General features: G+C 36.7%; 1 long non-coding RNA gene across 1 annotated transcript; it reads right to left on the reverse strand.

Annotated features, from left to right (window-relative positions):
* Positions 1 to 16,105: 16,105 nt before the first annotated feature.
* Positions 16,106 to 17,927, reverse strand: LOC128285170 (uncharacterized). The gene is made up of 2 exons (XR_008275600.1): positions 17,852 to 17,927; positions 16,106 to 16,461 (listed from the first exon to the last, which is right to left on the reverse strand). It is a non-coding gene; the product is annotated as an uncharacterized LOC128285170 (long non-coding RNA).
* Between the last annotated feature and the right edge of the window lie 3,796 nt (positions 17,928 to 21,723).

Here is a 21,723-nt window from a genome sequence, read left to right on the forward strand (position 1 = left end):
TATTGTATATATATTATATATTTTTATATACATTGTATGTATAGATGTTTAATGTTATTAGTTATATATTTCTTTACTATTCCATGTATATATTATGTTTATATCTTAATACTACGTTCTATATATTTTTATATTATGTATATATTTTAAATTATTATATATTAAGTATTTCTAATCTCCTTATTATTTATACCCATGTACATACATATCTATGTAGTGTATTAGCAAGTTCATTTTATATTGTTGTCATTTCTAGTATATGTATATATTATATGTATTTTATATATTATGTATATTATTTTTATCATACATATTATGTATATATTTTAAAATCATGTTATTTATATATTTTATTACACAAGTATATATCTTTAATATATATAGGTATATCTTTATGTAAAATTGGTATTTTATGTTTTTTACGTTATTAGTACATTTATTTTATTCCTATTATATTTGTTATTAATTTTAATACTTATATTTTATTAATACGTGCATATGTATTTTTATATAGTGTTATTTTCATATATTATTGTACTCATTAAAATACTTGTATCTCCTTATTATCACTTATCATTTTATTTTAGTATTGTTTTATGTTATTTGGTGTACATATATCTTTTCCTTCTTCTTATTATTATTATTACTATTATCATTAGTATATGTCATTATATATGTATATTGCATATGTCCATACGTAAATACATATATTATGTACCTATATTTAGTATTGTTATACAAACATCTTTCATTCATATATTACGTACATACTCTTAATATCGTTATTACATATGTATATTCATTGTCTTTTTTTTTCGGGTTTGATACTATTGTTACATTTAATATCACGTGTATTGTCATCGTCTTTAATATTATTGTCGTATGTATTATGTGCCTTGATATATTTCCAACTATTATCTTTCGTTTCCCGCCCATTTTTATATATTACCTCGTTGTTCATTATTTTAAAATGTTTATTCGTATTTTTATTTATTTCAATAATCGAGGCAACGTACCGATTTAATATTAAGTCATCGATTTCATCGCTATGTTGGGTGAACATCAATCGACTCGTGTTAAAACGGTATGTCCTCCTCAAAAATCAAAAAAATTGAAAATTCTTGTGTTTCAATCGGATCACGATTAAATCTTACATTGAACTCATATTTTTGAAAATCAAGACGACGCGTGTTTTACAGTATACCAATTTTGGGCGTTGTGAGGGTGCTAATATCTTTCTCGCGCGTAACCGACTCCCGAACCCTATTTTTCTCTGGATTTTCGTGTAGACCCGAATTTGGCCTTCATTTTTGTTCAAGAATAAGTTTTCTTTTCTAAAAAGATGATTTATTAGGTATCCGATCACGCCTAGAAGAAAGATCGGTGGCAACTCCCTCTTTATTTTAAAATCAAATTTCAGTGTGTCAAGTTTTCACTCAATCGCCACAATTAGCGACCAAGCTAAAGTTTTCACGTCGCTACAGCTGGCGACTCCGCTGGGGATCGCATTTTTGAGAGTCGCGTCGAATTAAACGCGTGTTGTCAAAATTTTCAAAATTCCTTGTTCAAATTAATATTTAGTCATGATCCTAAAATTGTATTTTTGAAAAATCATGCATTTGCATCGTGTTGTATATATTCTTCTAACTTATTTTGTCTGGTTGTTTTAAAGCTTTAAATTTTTATGGTTTTAGTTTTGGTTTAGTTTTTAAATAAAACGTAAAGGTTTGTGAGTTTCTCCCCAAACACCGTGCACTTGCATTTCGCATAACATGGGCTCTCTACCCGAGCTCCGTCCATTTAAGTGAAAGTAAACACTATGCCTTTGTGAGTTAACTCGTCCCTCTGCACAGGCTAGTGAATACTTTAGGGTTACATATGACTTATGCTTTCGTGAGTTAACTTGTCCCTCCGCATAGGCATAAGTAAATGTAATCCCTTGAATTGAACTCGTGAGTCTGTGATGGGCTATGACCGAGGCTTCGTACTAATCTTAGTAGATGACAGTACGGGTAATTTGAGTACCTGTATAAAACTGAAACTGCATATAGTGAACCGTACGAGCCACCTAATTAGAGCCATGCCTAACCTCCGTCCGTTAATAGTCACCAAAATAAGTACATGGGAGAAACGCCTCTTCCCTTTTATTTCTTTGACATTTACACTTTCTATTTTGATTTTCCGTAATTCATGTTTATTGTACTAACCAAGATATTTGTCTGTGTTCTTATTTTGCATCATGCATCATAGGCATCATATTAAGAAGGTGTTGACTAGAGATTGGTTGCCAAAAAACGGGTTTCTAATGGAAGAGTCAATTATACAAACAACCGAGAAGAATGCCATGGTTCGGGACTGGTCTCTAAAAACTCAGAAGAAAAAGGGGATAGTCTAGTGGAGGGATGTATTGCCAATCTGTCCGAAAACATAACTGTGAATGTTCGCCAGAATAACCTTGAAGATTTGGTTCGGGTTTGGAATCAATGGGACTTAGACACTAAGGGTATCTTCACTGAAAGATATGGGGACATAGCCAATTTGATTGCCGTCAACGTAGACGAACGATTGATCCAAGCCATGGTCAGATTTTGGGATCCGGCTTACCAATGTTTTACCTTCAATCGAGAGGATATGACTTCGACTATAGAGGAGTACGTTGCTTTGCTTCGTGTTGAAAATGCGCAATTCTATAAAGTATATGTGAAGGAGCCTAAGCCGATGACCTTCAAGAAAAAATTAGTGAGATTGATGACATGACCGACGCGCATGGGCGAAAAAATGATAAAAAGAAGAATGAAACCATTTGCATTCCATGGTCTTCCCTACGAGATTTGGTTCTGAACCATCCTGACATGTTGAAAAGGATAAATCTATTCGCTTTGGCCATTTACGATTTGATCATCTTCCCGAAAGTCCTTGGACATATAGAAGTTGCGGTGGTGGATTTCTTCGAAAGACTAAAGCAAGGAATTAACCCTATCCCAACTATCTTGGCTGAGACCTTCAGATCCTTAAACAATTGTAGAAAAGTGGGGAAGGGACGATTTATTGGATGCGCGCAGTTGCTCAATGTTTGGATCTTGAGTCACTTCTGGAAAGTAGAGCGTACACCGTTATATGTTTTCAAAAATGTTTGCCCCGTTGGAAGCTTATCTCGAGAGAGAATGGCCAAAGGATGTCACCGAAGAGCATTGGGTTTCAGTTTTTCAAAACCTTCGAGCTCAAGATGTAACCTGGAGATCACCGTGGATCCGCCCTTCGGTTCTGTTATACAAGGTTGGAAATCAAGATTAGGTACCACTACTCGGGTTATGGGGAGGAGTTGGATATGCTCCGTTAATGGTCCAAAGGCAATTGTCTTCATGATAATTTATACCCGCCATTGGAGGATTAGCGCAGTCTGAGTTTACTTTTGCGGGTGAAGGCTATATGAAGAGGGTCCGAGACGCTGCAAAATCTTGGAAGGAAGTTCATCTGATGGAGTTCGCCCTGTATGCTGATACTCTCACTCAAGATTACGACGTATGGAGAATGCAACGGGTGAATAGCCAGCGAGTTTCGTCAATGAGTTACGCCTTTCAGAATCCTTTCTTGAAGGAAATGTCGTCCGAGTTAGAAGTGGCAAGAAAAGAGTTTGAACGCAAAAAGACCAAGATGTCAAGGGACCTCAGTGCTCTGCAAGAAGAAAACTACCAGTTGAAGATCGACGTTCAGATTGAAAGGTCCAAAATCGAGAAAGTGAAAAAAGAAGTCAAAGTCGTAAGAAATGACTTAAGGGACCTTCATTTGGAAAATAAGAAGTTAAGAGGCACAATAAAAAATAGTGGGTTGGGCAAGTCGTCGGCAGAATGGAAAGAAGAAATTATCAACATCAAAGGAGGGATGGAATTCTGGAAAGGGAAAGCGAAGAAAGAGGAGGAAAATACTGCGTGGGCTATGATAGAACTAAGGAAGAAGAACGCCGAATATGAAGCTGTATCTGCCGAGGTAATTACTAGTCGATCTAAACGTCAAGAGCTAAAAGAGAGGATACTAGAGTTAGAAGACATGCTGTAAGATCGTCAACAACAGCTAGATACTCTCTTGAAGGCTTTGGAAGAAAAAAATAGTCAGTATGATAGAGACGTTCATGCTTATGAAGAGGGCCTCCAAGAAAAAAAATGCAACTTAGCTATTTGATCAATGAAGTTCGTGGGGTAGCCATGCACGTGGTACAATTATTGGAAGAAGCTGAAATTCTCATTTGTCAATTCCCTCCAAATCGAAGATCAAACATATCAGAATTCTTAGCACGAGTAAAGAAATATGGCGATATAGCTAGGAAGTTTGTGTAATGGCTGAATCAAAAATGGAAAAATGTTTTGTAAAGAACTCTTTTAATGAATGAAATGCCTAAATAGGGCCTATCTTGAAATCAACACCCATTTCTTGCATTTCTTTCATGATTGACATTCATTTATGCATTCATTTATGCATTCATTCATTCATTGCATGTACCTATCCCATCATCACTCACTAAGGTTAGAATCATATAATTCGCAGTCACAACACTTCAAATCTGGAATCACGCCATTCGTATAAAATTCGCTGACAAGTTAGAGTAATAGAGGCTGAATTTAATGAAAGGATTGAATGGGTGGAAAGGATTCAGAAGGAATTACAAGAGCAGTTGACCAAGTCGCAGCAAGAGACAATGGACTTAATGGTGAGATCTCGGGAAGAATCGCTTGAACAAAGGGACCAAATGACCAAGATGATAGAAATGATGTTAGCTCTGGTAAAAGGAAAGGGACTTATGAACCCTGACGTTGTGGAGCCACAGTCAAGGGTTAACCTCGATCAGGATCTGCCCCGTCCTCTAGGATTTACTCCACCGCACGCCCATGCAACACAAAGAGAGTACGCTCAATGGGAACCTACAGGCCTGGAGCAACGACCTGCACCACCTGCTAATCTTGGGCAAGGAATGTTCGTATCAAACCCGGGGGCTAGTCCTGCTGATCCACTCATTCCAGATCTGGACGATCTAGCAGAAATAGCCAAGTTGAAAATCGGTGATTGCGAGGCTCAAGAGAAGTATAGAAGTTTAGAGGAAAGACTTAAAGCAATAGAGGGTACTGAAGCCTTCTCTGCATTGAGTGCCAAAGAGCTCAGTTTGGTGCCCGATCTAGTTCTGCCTCCGAAATTTAAAGTACCAGATTTCGAAAAATACGATGGCACGAGATGTCCAAAAGCGCATCTTGTCATGTTTTGCTGGAAAATGACCGGTTATACGAATGAAGATAAGCTACTCATACATTGTTTTCAGGATAGTCTAGTAGGGTCGGCTCTTCGGTGGTACAACCAGCTTAGTAGAGAAAAGATCCGATCCTGGAAAGACTTGGCATCAGCATTCTGTGAGTAGTACAAGCATGTATCGGATATGGTGCCTGATCTAATGACTCTACAAATGATGGAAAAGAAACCAGCAGAAACCTTTAGACAGTATGCGCAAAGGTGGAAAGATATCTCGGCCCAAGTGGAGCCTCCACTGACTAAGACTGAGATAACGGTCATTTTCATCAACACGTTGAAAGCGCCATTCTATGACAAGTTTTGTAATACCCTGAAAATCTTTACAGTAATATATTATCCTTGATATAATAAAATAAGGAAATAAAGTGATAAAAAGGGAAGTTTTGAGTTATGGCAACATTGGGAAGTAAATTATGATATCTTGATTTAGGAAAGGACTAAATTGTAAAAGTTAGAAAAGTTTTGTTGCCTAAGAGTAAATACTCAAGACTTAAAGGGTTAAAGTGTAAATATGAAAAGTTGAAGGACCAATAGTGTAAATATTTTAAGGGTAGAATGATCTAGAAACTAAGGAAAATGGATGAATTAGGACCAAATTGAATAAGTGAAGAACTATGAGGACTAAATTGCAATTTTACCAAATTAAATGATGACTCAAGGATGGAATTCTAAAAGATCATGAAGGGCAAAATGGTCAATTAGTAAGAGAGAGAATTCTAGAATGTAATGATTATGTTAATGATATTTTAAATTAATTAATTAGATAAATATTATTTTATTAATATTTTATGAGATATTTAATATTATTTTATTATTATTTATTTAGTATATAAGGAAAGAAAGATGAAGAATTTTCATCATCTTTCCTTTCCATGCAAACTAACGTGAGAGAAAGAGAGGAAGAAAGAAAGTTTTACTTTCTTCACAATTTGGTCCTTTACCAAAAATTCACCATTTTCACCCAAAAATCAAATGAATTTCCATAGCTACCAAGAGAGAAAATGTTAAGGAGAACATGGGGAGTTAGAATATCAAGTTGGATTCAAGAAATAGAAGCTGGAGGAGAGAAAAATCAAGTTAAAGATTGGTATCAAGAGAATAAGGTAAGTACATCAAGATTTCAATATGTTTTAAGTTTGTTATTGTTGATAAATCATGGAAATAATGTTATAGTAGAGTTTTATTACATAAGGTCCTATGTTCTTGATATGTTAGTGAAGAGAAAATAAGAGAAAGTGATGAGAAATGGTGTAGAAAAAGAAAATAAGGGTGTTATAACATGGTAATTAATATCTTGCACTAAAACAGTTATGGACAGCAGCAGTAGTCTAACTTTGAAAAATCACCATAAATTTTATAAATTGAATTAGAAGATGAAAAAATATGGAATTAAATCTTAATTAGTCTAGTTTCTCATAGAAGAAACATTGTAAGCAATGAATTTTAAATTTTGATATATAATGAATTTTGTGAGACAAGGTCAGAATGAATTCGGGTTCCCTGTTCAGACTTTGAAAAATAAAAAAATGAAGAAAAATAATTAGAGGCTTAAATTTATATTTATAGAATCCTGAATGAGTCTAGTTTTATTAGAAACAAACTATAACATCATTTGAATTCTGTAGAAGGAGATAACTAATTTTTAGTGAAGAAGGGTCAGAACTGTCAGACAGCAGAACGGGGGTAACTTTAATGAATAAACTGTACTAATTGGCTAAACCAAAAATTCTGAAAATTTTATGATAAGAATACATGTGAGTCTAGTTTCAGGAAAAATTAATGGATCTTAATTTCGAGTTCTGTAGCTTAATATATAAATAATTTAGTGACTATGACGCAAATGGACAGTTTTGAATGTACATATAAGTAAATAGTGAAATTATTGATAATGTTACTTGTTGTATGTTATATAAATTAAGGATGTGGAATGGAGAGGAGGAGGAGGAAAATATGTATGAATATTCATCTAGCATGGCTAATTTGCATGTTTTAGGCTCAGGGACTAAATTGAATAAAAGTAAAATTTTATAGGCAATTTTGTAAAAATGTCGAAATGACTAAATTGCATGAAATAGATTATTTTATTATTTAAATTACAAAAATTAACGAAATTATCAATTTAGTTCAAGATCGGGAAAACATGTTTTAGGGATTAAATTAAAAAGTGTTGAAATTATGGAAAATTTTGATATTTTATAGAATTCATGGACTGTTATCAATATATATGAGAATAATAGTTAGAAATAAGGATTAAATTGCAAGAATTTTACTTTCCTCGTCCCTAAGGATGAAATCGTCATTAATTAAAGTTTAGGGGCAAAATGGTAATTTTGCCTAGAGCATTAATTAAATGTATTAGAATATGAAATGAATGAAAATGATGATCAAATTTATTTATAAAGATCCGGACGACACAAATACGAGACTTGATCATGGAAAGAAAATATATCGAATAATGAAATAATAAACACGAGCAATCAATGAGGTAAGTTCGTGTAACTTGAATTATATTCGAAATGCTTGAGATTGTATGTTATTGATGTGAATATGATTTGAATGTTCATTGTATGAAAATTATAAAACATTGATATATTTGATAAAATGGGAAGAAATCCGGTTGAATGAAAGGAAAATTCGATGGATCTCGAAAAGGAATTGACGGTAAAAGGATCTAACCCGGACGGGTGATCCTATCTGATATAGCCCTCCCAAGAATATGTGTAAAATGGATTTAGCCGGACGGGTAATCCGAATTAGGGTCTGAATTTAGCTTTGGACTGTAATTCAGATCCAAGCTCATTAGAGTAATTGTCGTTGCGGGATTTAGCTTTGACCGGTAATCCCGACAATACTCTATGAGTTTATATTGCGAGGATTTAGCTCGACCGGTAATCCATTGCAAGGATGAGGTTCATGGAGTGTGCTCTCGATATGAAATGTGTAAGACCATGGTTGAAAGATACCATGGCAACCTGAGTGTAAGACCATGGTTGAAAGATACCATGGCAACCTGATATAAAATGTGTAAGACCATGGTTGAAAGATACCATGGCAACCTGATATGAAATGTGTAAGACCATGGTTGAAAGATACCATGGCAACGTGATATGAAATGAACAAGACCATGGTTGAAAGATACCATGGCAACATGACAGAAAATGAGTAAGACCATAGTTGAAAGACACTATGGCATCATGTCAAGGATAAATAAGACCGTGAATGGGAGACGCTCTAGCATCTGTTGAACAATTGATATTCAGGTAATATGTATCAGATGACGAATGGTTATATGAAATAATTATGAAGATAGATAAACGAAATAAGTATAAGTACATGAAATATAATTTATGTTAAGTTTGATATAAGCTATTACCTAATAAATATACATAAAATATATGGAAATGATGGAGCATGAAATATTGATATAATGAAATGAATGATATATGCTTATGAAGAAACGGTAAGAGCATGATATGTTTCATGACATGTACATATATGATTATCTTTGATATGTTGATACAAGGAAATTATGTAATTGAGACTATTATTAAACTCAAGTGCGATATGTCGAGAAAATAGATATATCGGTGTTGAATTTATATGAGATATGTGCAAGTATACTAACAATGTTGCTGTTTGATGCTTATACAACTGTCAAACTGTTGATTGAATGGTAATATATTTATTTATATGATGCATTGAATCGGTAAGTATTTAAATTTTTTTTTAGTGATCTGTAAATGGTAGTAATGCTTCGAAACCCTGTTCTGGCAGCGGATACGGGTTAGGGGTGTTACAAGTTTGTAGGAAGTGCCACAAAGGACTTTGCAGATATTGTGATATCCTGGGAACTTATTGAAAATGCCATAAAGAGTGGAAGGATGGAAGGTTCTGACAGTTCAAGAAGGGTAGCACCCGTAAAGAAAAGAGAGCCAGAAACACATATGGTGGGAGCTGGAAGCCATTACACTCTAAACCCATATCCAAATCAACCCCCACTTCGAAATTATCCACCTCCGAATTTCTATTATCCTCCCCAAACCCCTTACTACCAAGCACCACCTCCTTACCCTTCTTACCCCGTTTACGCCACAAGTAACCCAAGGCCGACCGCCACATTTCCACAAAATACTATACTCTCCCAGGGCCAGCCTAAAAATGAACAAAGGCCAGCAAGACCCAATCCTGAGAAACCGCAATTTACTCCTATTCCTGTGTCGTATGGAGAATTATACCCAAAACTTTTGGAGAAGCAATTGATATCTCCCCATTACATGGCCCCCTTTAAACCTCCATACCCGAAGTGGTATGATCCAAATGTTAGTTGTGCATACCATGCTGGGAACCGGGGGCATTCCACAGAGAATTGCCTAGCCTTTAAGAGGAGAGTTCAAGGACTCATTGATGCGGGCATCCTACGATTCGATAGTGCCAGTAATGCAACTGAGAACCCGTTCCCTAACCATACCGAAGGGAATGTGAGCGCAATGGGGAAAGAGGACGAATGGCAAGTCAGAAGATATGTTTCGGAAATAAGGACGCCTCTGTAGAAAATCTAGGAGGTTTTGATTAAGAAAGGATTGCTCTGTCACCCCGATAGAATTTTCAGAGAAAAAGGTCAAAATTTTTACGATTTCCATGGAATTGTAGGACACGACATTCAATCGTGTAAGGAATTTAAAAGGTTGCTTCAAGACCAGATAGATAATAAGGAGATTAAGGTCTTTAACAAAAGGGAAGAGGCCAACGAAAGAGAAGTATGCGCCTCTGACAGCCAATCATCAGGTCTCCCTTATAGTGCTGATCGGCCGTTAGTAATTTATTACGACGCGAAAAAAGGAGCCGGTGAAACCAAAAGTGATAATTGAAGTACCATCTCTTTTCCCTTACAAGGACGACAAGGCAGTACCGTGGAAATATAACGTCAACATCGTCACACCTGAAATTGAAAAGTCCATAACCACAACTAGAGAGGTTGGGGAGGTAAGCCATTTTACCCTCAGTAGGCGGTGCTATTCTAAAGAAGTCGAGCTGGCAAAGAAGAATAGTGACTTGAAACAGAAAGGAAAAGCACCAATGCATGTGACCGAAGATGAGCATGAAACCGTGCCTGAACAAGAAGCTAAAAAGCCTGTGGACGAGGAGGAAGCACAGGAATTCTTAAAATTTATCAACCATAGTGAGTATAATGTGGTGGAACAATTGAAAAAGCAACCAGCACGAATCTCGGTTTTATCTCTACTGTTAAACTCAGAGCCACACCGGAATGCTTTGCTGAAGGTGTTAAATCAAGCTTACATAGCGAACAACATATCTGTTGAAAAGCTTGATAGGTGGGTGAATAATCTAAACGTTGACAATTTCATCTCTTTTAGTGATGATGAGATACCGCCAAATGGTAGAGGCTCCGTGAAAGTATTGTATATCACAATTCGCTGCAAGGGTTATATAATACCGAACATGCTCATCAACAATAGATCGGCACTCAACGTCATGCCTTTGGCCACACTTTCTAGGATGCCGATGGATTTGTCCAATCTAAGGCCTTGTCATTCCACAGTAAGGGCTTTCGATGGAATAAGACAAGAAGTCATGGGAAAAATCGAGATCCCTCTAGAAGTGAGTCCCTACATATATGATGTCGAGTTTCAAGTCATGGACATTACACCCTCATATAACTGCCTTTTGGGAAGACCCTGGATCTATTCCGCCGGAGCGGTCCCATCATCCCTCCATCAAAAGGTGAAATTTATCATGGATGGCTGTTTGGTCACCGTCGAGGGAGAAGAAGACATTGTCGTATCTATCTCTGCTGATGTGCCATACCTTGAAGTAAGCAAAGACGCAGTGGAATGTTTCTTCCGATCCCTTGAATTTGTCAATGCCACATTCATCGCTGAGGGGAATAGAATTCTCGTGCCAAAACTGTCGAGAAATACCAGGATGGGTATCAAGCTGACTGTAGGGAGAGGAGCCCGAGCGAGGAAAGGTTTGGAAAAATTTCAGCAAGGAATAGTCAAGACTCTAAAGCCAGTGCACTACAAGGCCCGATACGGCTTAGGGCTCCAACCAAATGTGCGTCAAAGAAGAAAACACTGGAAGAAGGATCAGGGGAGAAGGATTACGAGAACTTTGGGCCGAGAATTAGAATGGGAGCCCATAACGTACCCTCCTTTGTCAAAAACATTTACATCTGCAGGAATGATATACCCCGGACAAGATAATCCACGAAGCATGATGATATTAATTGAAAGGGGTCTTCAGAATGTCAGTATAAATGTCATTGACAAAGGAAGCGATAGAATTAAAGATGTTTCGGCGATACGCCCTTGTCCTCCTAAATTTGTTTTGAACAATTGGACTGTTGTGGAGCTCCTTGTAGTTTCTAAATCTTTTCCAGAGTAATGCTCAATATTAACACTATTCTTTTTGTGTGTCCCTAAGTAAATAGAGAGGTTCTTTTGTAAGAGCTTATGAATCGCTCTTTATCATTAAAATGAACATTAATAAAGATGCATTTTGTCATAGTCTTTACATTCTCATTAACTTCATAATTTTTCCCTCTTTTCACAGCCTGTCATTGTATATATCCCACATCATGCCATTATGCTTGTTGGTCCTAATACTTTGATACTCCTCTTTAGTTTTCTTTTCCATTCAACTTTCAGGTGCTCAGATGTCAATGATATGAACAAACCCGTTATAAATCTTAAAATTGATTTTGAGAAGGCTGTTTGTTTAGGAGAATTAGAAGCCGAAGAAAATGCTGAAGACTATGCCTCGTCTCCTGACTTGCTAAGAATGGTGGAACAAGAGGATAAACAGATTTTGCCTCATCAAGAATCTGTTGAAACAATAAATTTAGGAACTGAAGAAAAGAAGCAAAAAGTGAAGATTGGGACCTCTATTTCAGAGAACACCAGGCATAATTTGATTGCTTTGCTCCACGAGTACAAAGATGTATTTGCATGGTCATATCAAGACATGCCAGGATTGGATGAAGATGTAGTAGTCCATAAACTCCCATTAAAGCCAGAATGCAAACCTATTCAACAAACGCTAAAACGGATGAGACTTGAGATGTTGCTGAAAATAAAAGAGGAAGTCAAGAAGCAATTTGATGCTGGCTTCCTACAAGCCTCCAAATATACAGAATGGGTGGCTAACATAGTCCCGGTGCCAAAGAAAGACGGCAAAGTACGAATGTGCGTGGATTATCATGACCTGAATCGAGCGAGTCCCAAAGATAATTTTCCCTTACCACACATTGACACGTTGGTGGATAACACAGCAAAGCATTCATTATTTTCATTCATGGATGGATTCTCGGGTTATAATCAGATCAAGATGGCCCCTGAGGATATGGAGAAAACTACTTTCATAACAATGTGAGGAACATTCTGCTACAAGGTAATGCCATTCGGATTAAAAAATGCTGGGGCAACATATCAGAGGGCTATGGTGACATTATTCCATGACATGATGCATAAAGAAATAGAGGTCTACGTCGACGATATGATTGCTAAATCCCGAGGGGAAGAAGAGCATGTAGTAAACCTGAAGAAGTTGTTCGACAGACTGAGAAAATTCCAGCTGAAATTCAATCCGGCCAAATGCACGTTTGGAGTTACCTCAGGAAAATTGTTAGGCTTCATCGTCAGTGAGAGAGGCATTGAAGTTGATCCAAATAAAATAAAAGCCATTCAAGAGTTACCACCTCCTCGCATGCAAAAGGAAGTCAGAGGATTTTTAGGGCGGTTAAACTACATCGCCCGATTCATCGCTCAACTTAACAACCAGTGTGACCCAATTTTTCGACTCCTTGGAAAACATAATCCCGAAAAATGGAATGAGGAATGCTAGATGACCTTTGATAAGATAAAACAATATTTGTCTAGTCCTACAATGCTAGATCGCCAATCCCGGGAAGACCATTGATATTGTATTTGACTGTGTTCGAAAATTCAATGGGTTGCATACTGGGGCAACATGATGAGTCAGGGAAAAAGGAAAAGGCGATTTACTATCTCAACAAAGAGTTTACAGAGTATGAGGTAAAGTATTCGTCAATTGAGAAATTCTATTGTGCATTGGTTTGGGTAGCTCGGAGACTCAGGCAATATATGTTGTATCATATGACATGGTTAATTTCAAAGCTGGATCCAATAAAGTACATGATAGAATCACCTGCACTCTCAGGAAGAATGGCACGATGGCAGATCTTACTATCAGAATACGACATTGTCTATATGAGCCAAAAGTCGATAAAAGGAAGTGCAATAGCTGATTTCTTAGCAACTCGAACAACGGAGGAATACGAGCCATTGAGATTTGATTTTCCAGATGAAGACTTGATGTGCATTACAGAAAAAGAGTGCGAGTCATCAAAAGAAAAGTCATGGAAAATGAGCTTTGATGGCGCATTGAATGCCTTGGGGCATGGGATTGGAGCAGTCTTGGTATCACCAGAAGGGAACCATTATCCGTTCACTGCCAGGCTGAATTTCTTCTATACTAACAACATAGCGGAATATGAGGCCTGTATCACGGGACTTCGTGCAGCTATTGAACGAAACATCAAAATCTTAGAGGTGTACGGGGACTCAGCATTGGTGATATACCAAATCCGTGGAGATTGGGAAGTGAGGGATTCAAAATTAGTCAAATACAGTGATCTCGTGGCAGGGTTGATTAAAGAATTCAAAGAAATAACTTTTAATTACTTCCCACGAAAAGAAAACCAACTGCCTGATGCCCTGGCCACTTTGGCTTCAATGTTCAAGGCAAACAGAGAAACAGAAATAATGCCTCTCCAAATGAGCATATATGAAGTCCCTACACATTGTTTTAGCATTGAGAAAGAGCCAGATAGGCAGCCATGGTTCCATGATATCTTAGAATACATCAAGAATCAAAGGTATCCCGAGCAAGCAAATGAGAACGACAAAAGAACAATCAGAAGAATGGCAACGGGATTTGTTCTTGATGGGGACATCCTGTATAAAAGAGGAAAAGATCGAGTGCTCTTGAGATGTGTGGATGCTGTTGAAGCTAGGAAAATACTTGAAGATGTCCATGAAGGAATTTGTAGGACACATGCCAATGGTTTCACTATGTCCAAGAAGATTATGAGACTCGGTTATTACAGGCTGACAATGGAAAGTGATTGCATTAGTTTTGCACGAAAGTTCCACAAATGTCAGATTTACGGTGATAAAATTCACGTAGCCCCTTCGCCCCTTCATGTCATGACTTATCCGTGGCCTTTTTCTATGTGGGGCATGAATGTTATAGGGAAAATCTCCACAAAAGCTTCTAATGGACACCGGTTCATTTTTGTGGTTATTGATTATTTCACAAAATGGATAGAAGCTGCTTCGTTTGCCAATGTGACAAAAACTGCAGTTTGCAGGTTTTTGAAAAAGGAAATCATTTGTCGATATAGTTTGCCTGAAAGGATCATTTCAGATAACGCCTTGAATTTGAACAACAAGATGATGAAAGAAGTGTGTGAGCAATTCCAAATAAAGCATCATAACTCCTCACCCTATCGCCCAAAGATGAACGGAGCTGTTGAAGCAGCGAACAAGAATATTAAGAAGATTATTGGGAAAATGACCGAGACCTATAAAGACTGGCACGAGAAGCTACCATTTGTTTTGTATGCATATCGCATATATGTACGGACATCTACGAGAGCAACTCCTTTCTCTTTGGTTTATGGAATAGAAGCTGTGCTACCTATCGAAGTTGAGATCCCTTCTCTACGAGTCTTAATAGAGTCGAAATTAGAAGAATTAGAATGGGTTCGAGCTCGATATGACTAGCTAAATCTTATCAAAGAAAAACGCTTAAAGGCAATCTGTCATGGGCAGATGTACCAAAAGAGAATGATTGCGGCTCATGATAAGAAAGTACGGCCAAGAGAATTCCATGAAGGTGAACTTGTGCTGAGAAAGATCCTCCCAATACAAAAAGACCTGCCAGGAAAATGGGCACCAAATTGGGAAGGACCATACGTCATAAAGAAGGCTTTCTCAGGCAGAGCTTTGATTCTCACCGAGATGGATGGGAAGGAGTTACCGAATCCAGTAAATTCAGATGCTGTGAAGAAATATTATGCTTGAAAAAAATCAAGATAAAAACCCGAAAAAGGGCATCATAAAATAAAAAAAAAGATCAAGGTGAAAACCCGAAAAGGGCATCTTGATTAACAAAAAAAGATCAAGGTGAAAACTGTAACACCCCACCCGCATCCGACGCCTGGACGGGGTTCGAGGTGCTACCTGACTTTTACTAACACTTCCATACTAAACAGGGCCATGAAATCTCAAATAATTAAAAACTTTTCTTTTCACATGCAATCTGTCCTTTATGCGAGCTTACGAGGCCCAATACATGCATTCGGGGTGGTTCGGGACCCAACCGAGAACTCATGAAAAACTTAGGAAATCTCTTGTATCAAGGCTCCACATGCCCGTGTAGGTATAGAACACACGCCCGGGTGCTAAGTACACGCCCATGTCCCGAACCCATGTCCAAAACCTGGACAAATACAAGGCTATTTTCCAAGCCATTTTGTCACACTCACAACACATGCACGCATACTTATACAATAGCATACAACATGGCAAAATTAGGCACTTAAACCTTCCTAACATGACATGACCATGGTAATTTCACATGCAACCATTACAATAAGTTTTTCTTTCATCTTTACCATATTAATGCCATAGCTATCAACATGTCATCAAACCTCATGTCCATCACAAAGCATGCATAATCATATCCACAAACCATTCATGAAGCATTATTAACTATTTACCAATCACTTAATCTTGCATTAGTTATTAGCTCATCAATGAATCTCAATTCAATCTCTAGGCATACATGTTGTAAGCCACATCACAAGAGATAATAACATACATGCATAAGAATAATCATATGGGCCCATAACGATATTAGCCGACATAGGCCAATTTACATGACTAATACTACCTTAATAACAAGCCAATGTCTTTGGCTAAATCATAATATTACATACTCACATTAAAACCCTATACATGCCATAGACTAGAATCACTTGAGTTTACTTACGCCGATAGCGTTAACTTGACAGTGTGATAATATCTCTGACGGCCTCCAACCCGAGCTAACCTGGAAACTCTAGAAAACATGGGAAAGAAGGGGGGTAAGCTTTCACTTAGTAAGTTCATATGAAAACAATAAGCAACTCATTAACTTGTTTTATAAATGTTTACAACATATTCTCAAGTTCACTGCAAGCTGTCTTCCTGAGCAATAGTCACTAAATTATTTATATCTAGAGCTACAAAACTCCAAATTAAGTTCCGTTAATTTTCCCTGAAACTATACTCATTTATCTTTCTTTCATAAAATTTCCAGAATTTTTTACTTAGCCAATTAGTACAGTTTATTCCTAAAGTTTGCTTCTGATTCACTGTCTAACAGTTTCAACCCTTCTGCACTAAAGTTCAATTATCTCATAGTACAGGATTCGAATAATGTTCTCGTCTATCTCTTTTGAAACTAGACTCATATGTATACTTACTAATTTTTTTCTAGAATTTTTGGTCAAGCCATTTGGTACAGTTTATTAGTTAAAATTTCCCCTATTTCAGGGTATGACTACTCTGAACCTTGTGCACTACAAACCGAATTTCTCCCTGTACAAATTTCCAATGACCATGAAATTTGTTTTCCTTAAAAATAGACTCAATAAGGAATCCATGCATGTAAGTTATGACTCATAATAATTTTTGTACAATTTATGGTGAATTTCTAAAGTCATAATAGGGGATCTCGAATTCATTCAGACCCTATTTTACAGGAATTCAAATATCACACAATATAGATTTCTTTTTCTTCTCCTGTTTCTTTCATGTGAAAATAGACTCATTAATATTTAATCCCATATTTTATTCTTCCTCTAACTCATTTTCTACTATTTGTAGTGTATTTTCAAAATTACACCATTGCAGTAACTCAAATCTGTCAAGGCTAAGTTACTCATTCATGATCATTGTTCACAAAATTAATACAACATCATTTCATCCATCATGGTAAGAACACATATTATGCATCATAGATCATCACATATCAAGGCATTCTCATAGGCTTAGTATACATACTTGAACAACTCGTAACATAACTCAAGTGCATACTCACCAATGACTTACCTCATTGGGACCATCATCAACTCTTTCCTCGGATTGCCCGTTGAACACTTGGAATTCTAATTGGATACTCGGAAAAGCCTTTGCACATAAGTCCCTCAATTGTAGCTAAAGCTACCTCATATCTCATGACATTTCAATGCTCACTCTCGAGCTAGTCATCTAGACTCATAATTCCTAGTGACATGTCACTCGTATCCTATTCTATTCCTAAGGTTCAAACGAGATTTTTCCTCGTCTATTAAGGCTTTGTCTTATCATATTTCTATTAATCACATACACTTAATATCTGTACAATTCATGTAATGATAACATTTAAATACATGTATAGCATGGTATTGTTTACATACTGAACTTACCTCGATACCACAAAGGTGAAAAGGACATAATCATCCCTTAATCAATTTACATCTGTTCTAGGTCCAAATCTCGATTTCCTTGATCTATAATATCACATTTAGCCTACCAATCAGTCACAATATTCATATGGGTCTAAAAATCATATTTTTACAAATTTTCATTTTGACCCCTAAACTTTTGTATATTTGCATTTTTGCCCCAATGCTCGTAACATAATTTTTATCACATTTCTTTAATCCTTGAGTCTAGATGAACCATTTTCATAACTATAGCAACTCATAATTTAAACTATTTTACACATTACAACTCATTTTACAACTTAGCAATCTAGCCCTTTTTTAAGGTGTTTTCATGCAATTTCTTTCACAAAAGTTGTTTATTAGACAACTAGGACTCATAATCTTCCATAAAAACACAGCAAACAACACATTTACTCTCATGGAAAAACCCTAGACTCTTCATCATTTTGCAAAATAGTCCCCTTTTATGAAAGCTCATGCTTTAGGGGTTCCAAAAATGTAAAAATCATCAAGCAAAGACATTAAAATCACTTACAAGCAAGGGAAATATGTTGCTGAAATTTTCCAGCTTCAAAGCCCTTTCTTTGCTGCATATTTCGGTGAAAGAGAAGAGAAAAATGATAGCTTTTTCTTTTTGATTTGTTAATAATAAAACTAGTCAAAATTGCTGACCAAATTTCACCTAATTTTGACTTTTTAACAATTTTGTCTCCCATGGCCGTCCATCACACTTTCAATGGCCTAATTTCACTTTAAATACCCCCAATTTAAGATACAAGGCAATTTAACACCTTTAGGTATTAAAACACAACTTTTACCTTTTACGCGATTTAGTCCTTTTTCGAAATTAGACTAGAAATTGCTAAAATTAACTTACCAAAATTTACATGCACTTATAAAATTATATTATAACACATAAAATAATACTAAAATAATTTTCTCTAGCCTCAAAATAGTAGTCCCGAAACCATTGTTTCGACTAGGCCCAAAATCGGGCTGTTATAAAAACCCAAAAAAGATGTCTTGATTAACACAAAAGATTAGGATAAAAACCTGAAAGGGCATTCTAATGAAGCAAACCCGGGTTTAAAGAACAAGACGTTTCGAACGGTGAGTTAAACAGCAAGACTACAGTATTTGAAGCATTTATGAAAGCTCGAAATCTTCTATGCAAGAAGCCATGCTCGAAAAGATTCTTGATGAAGGAACATGGAAGAGTTCATGCGTTGAATATCTGGAGCATTTGTATTTGTTGAAGGCGATAGCTTTTCTCTTTATGACACTTTTTTTTACTATCATTGATTAACCTTCTTTGTTTGCTACATTTGAAATAAATAAATATGAGGTATCCTTTTGGCCCTACTTGACCATTTTCATGCATCTCATTATATAGTTTATTTACATGATAAGTAGTGAAATGACATGCTCTAAACAAAAGAAATGTTAAGCATTACCCAGATAAGAATTTGATAAGTACAAGAGCTTCAACGCAAGGACAAAGTTCAACAGGGGCAAAAGAGCGATATCTGAGAAACACAGATTATTCGTGAAGCTTGAGGACAGGTACAGGGCCTGAAGAGAGAGTCAAGAGTCAAAGCAATGAACGCAGATCATCAAAAATCATGACGGAAAGGGACATATGACAAACAAAACCAAGGCGCATAGCATAATCATCTAGGCATAAAGGCATTTAAGACAAACATGTGCATATCATGATAACATCATGCATGACATATCTGTACTCCAAAGAGAGCAAGAAGATATGATGATAGCTGTACTGAATCAAAGAGACACCTGAGCTCCACCAGATGACAGGTTTTGGTATTTTGATGTTTTTATTTTTTAAAAATCAATTCATATTGCGAGAGGTGAGTTGAGCCTCGGGGCACGCTGAGGTATTTTCAAAATCTGTTTTTCAAATTCCTGTTTGTCAAAAATCAACTCATATTGCGAGAGGTGAGTTGAGCCTCAGGGCACGTTGAGGAATTTTCATTTTTGCTTTTCAATCTCTGTTTTGCAAAAAAATCAACTCATATTGCGAGAGGTGGGTTGTGCCTTGGCTCACATGCTGAGGTATTTTCAGTTTTTATACTTTTCAAAAAATCAACTCATATGGCGAGAGGTGAGTTGAGCCCCGGGTCACATGCCGAGATATTTTCAAATTCTGTTGTTCAAATTCTGTTTTTAATTTCTACTTTTCCAAAATCAACTCATATTGCGAGAGGTGAGTTGAGCCTTGGCTCACACGCTGAGGTATTTTCAATTTTTGTTTTTCAATTTCTGCTTTTCAAAAAAAGTCAACTCATATTGCGAGAGGTGAGTTGAGCCTCAGGGCACGCTGAGGTATTTTCAGTTCCTATTTTTCAATTTATATTTTTCAAAAAATAAAAAAATCAACTCATATTGCGAGAGGTGAGTTGAGCCTCGAGTCACATGTCGAGGTATTTTCAAAATCTGCTTTTAAATTTCAAAAAGACCAACTCATATGGCGAGAGGTGAGTTGAGCCTTGGCTCATGTACTGAGCTATTTTCAATTTATGTTTCAATGTCTATTTTTTTAAATCAACTCATATTGCGAGAGGTGAGTTTAGCCTCAGGACACGCTGAGGTATTTTAAATTTCTGTTTGTCAAAAATTAACTCATATTGCGAGGAGTGAGTTGAGCCTTGGCTCACTTGTTGAGCTATTTTCAATTTCTGTTTTTAATGTCTGTTTTAAAGAGTCAATTCATATTGCGAGAAATGAGTTGAGCTCAAGATCACATGCTGAATAAAGAATAAAGATTGGAGCTGATGAAAGACACTAGATTTGGCCTACCTGAAGTAACAGTGAAGCAGGTCAAAGTTGCAAGTCTTGTCTCTCTGGAGTTGCAGTAGAGCTGATCGAGGATGTCAGATCTTGCCTTTTTAGAGTTACAGAAGAGAAGATCACAAACCTCATGTCACTGAAGCGATAGAGAAGTAGATCGAAGTTGTAGACCTGATCTTTATTAAGCTGCATAGAAGCAGATCAAAGCCACAAATCTTATATCCTTGAAGTTACATCGGAGTAGATTGAAGCTACAAGGCATATGTCAGTAGATTGAACCAAAGCTACAAGATGCGGTGGACTAGAATGAGGTTACCTGAAGAAAAGAAGGGCACCAAAGAAGTCAAGACCCGGTAAAACCAGGCAAAATTGGCTTTTCTTTATGTCTTTGTTCTATTCCCGTTACACGACAATGAGCAAAGAGGGGCAGCTGTTACAAGTCAATTTTGACCCACTAAACCCATTACAATTAAACCTAACTACCCATTCAACCCAATATTTAAACCCATTCCCATACCCCAAAATTTAAAACCCATCAGACCCACAGCAACCCAATTACTAAACCCCAAATACCCATATAAACCGAGAGGCCCAATCATAAACCCAAATACATTACAACTAAACCCAACACCCATTAAAACCCAATTTCAAAACCCAAGCCCAAATAAGCCATTGGCCTAACTAGGGTTTCAGAAAAGCTGAAACCCTAGCCACTTGCTGAGCACCCCAGCGCCGCAATGTCCCATCGCCCATGCCTCTGCCATCACCTATTCCACCGTCGCCAGCAACCGCCTGCACATCAAGCACGCAACAGCAGCAAAAATAGGAAATACAGTGTAACAAAATCGGCTTTAAAAAGCCGAATGAAAACCAATGTAAGGGGGGATTTTTTTTTCGAATGAAAAGAGAGGAAAATATTCTTGAAAATACAAAAAATCAAAAAAGAAAAACAGGCCATTCTACATCTATACGAATAACAGATTGTAAAACAAAAGAAATCAGTCCAAATCGAAAGAAGAAAAGCAATAAGCAATAAGCAGTCT

The sequence above is a fragment of the Gossypium arboreum genome, chromosome 12 (genome assembly GCF_025698485.1).
Source record: "Gossypium arboreum isolate Shixiya-1 chromosome 12, ASM2569848v2, whole genome shotgun sequence".
Taxonomy (NCBI): Eukaryota; Viridiplantae; Streptophyta; class Magnoliopsida; order Malvales; family Malvaceae; genus Gossypium; species Gossypium arboreum.